Consider the following 1,241-nt stretch of genomic DNA (forward strand, 5'->3'; position numbering starts at 1 on the left):
TAAGCTTCTAGCAGCCCAGAGTAGACATAAGAAGTATGCGGATCATAAGGTAAGAGACATGACGTTTTAATATGGTGAAAATGCTCTTCTTAAGGTATCACCCATGAAAGGGGTGATGAGATTTGGTAAGAAGGGTAAGCTAAGTCATAGATACATTGGTCCATTTGAAATTCTTGAATGTGTGGGGCCGGTGGCGTATAGATTGGTTTTACCTCCTAATTTATCAAGTGTTCATTCGGTATTTCATGTATCCATGTTGAAGAGGTATCATGGTGACGGGGATTATATCATTAAGTGGGACTCAATTGTGTTAGACAAGGACCTCCAATATGAGGAGGAACCGATTGCAATTCTTGATTGTGATATGTGCAAGTTGAGGACCAAGGAGATTAAGTCCGTGAAAGTTCAATGGAAGCATCGTCCAGTTGAGAATGCTACTTGGGAAACCGAGAGAGACATGCGAGACAAGTATTTCCAATTGTTCATCGATTCATGTACTACTTCATCCCTTCCTTAGCCTATTTTCCTAAGTTTTGTCACTCGGGGACGAGTGATGGGTAAATTGGTGTCTATTGTAACGACATGTTCCCGTCGTTATAGAAAAGCCAACGGGGGAAATTTGGGCCGATTTTTTTTCCGTAGTATTTGGATTTTCCCAATTTTGTCCAGATTTGGACGAAATCGGAGTCATTGAAGTGTAGGTAAATCTAGTAACAATCGGGTGAATCATTTACGATTTTGATTACATGAGTAGTTAGATAACTCCTTAAGGAATCCGTACGACTTTACGGAATTGAATTCGAGCGAGTAGAACTCCCGAAATTGATCTTAGCGTAAAGGGTATCTACTGAGCATCGTGGGTTAGAGGTGTGTTGTGAAATGGGAATTTTGGAATTCTTGAAATAACTCTCTGTCTCAAGAATGCCGCTTTGGCACTGGGTTTTGCCGCTTTGGCGGGGCTGCTGTGGCGGGGTGGTGGCCGCTGTGGTGGGCCCGACGCGAATTAAAGTCGTTAATAAACCTCTAAACGGCCTCATTATGCACTTTTCGACTTTTAGAGCTAAGGAACGATCCCCAGGCGACTCCTTCTCATTTTTCACCATTCTTGAGGCTAAATGTAAGCTTTTCACTCTCCGAATCCATTATTCGATCCATAGAACGCAACAAAATAGGTGAATATTGATGGGGGGAGGTTTTGTTATAGATTATATGGTGGAAACAACCCTAATTTGGATAATTGG

The sequence above is a fragment of the Solanum tuberosum genome, unplaced genomic scaffold (assembly GCF_000226075.1).
Source record: "Solanum tuberosum cultivar DM 1-3 516 R44 unplaced genomic scaffold, SolTub_3.0 scf00035, whole genome shotgun sequence".
NCBI lineage: Eukaryota > Viridiplantae > Streptophyta > Magnoliopsida > Solanales > Solanaceae > Solanum > Solanum tuberosum.